The following is a 323-nucleotide window of genomic DNA, read 5'->3' as shown; positions in this document are numbered from 1 at the left end:
AGGGCAATGTCAAGAAATGACAAGAAATGAAGCCGACCACGAACACCGTATTGCAAATAAAATGTCATGAAAAACAAACACTAGGCAACTCTTCAGAATATCCAGGAAAAAGAAGAAAATACAAAACCCAGAAGAAGAAAAAATGTTTTTCTAATTAATTCCCTTCGCAATCTGGAACAACATGAGTACTCTGATTTCCCAAGTTACACAGGGATAAGGTTAGCGGTCCTTGAGGATAATTTGGAACGTGGAGGAAAGGGAGCAAATCCCCGCGGCCGTTGCGGAGTCGCGCTATTCAGCGGACTGAGGTTTGCGTGCGTGCT

Source organism: Penaeus monodon, chromosome 20 (genome assembly GCF_015228065.2).
Source record: "Penaeus monodon isolate SGIC_2016 chromosome 20, NSTDA_Pmon_1, whole genome shotgun sequence".
Classification (NCBI taxonomy): Eukaryota; Metazoa; Arthropoda; class Malacostraca; order Decapoda; family Penaeidae; genus Penaeus; species Penaeus monodon.
The sequence above is the reverse complement of the archived record's forward strand: the minus strand, read 5'-3'. Positions refer to the sequence as shown.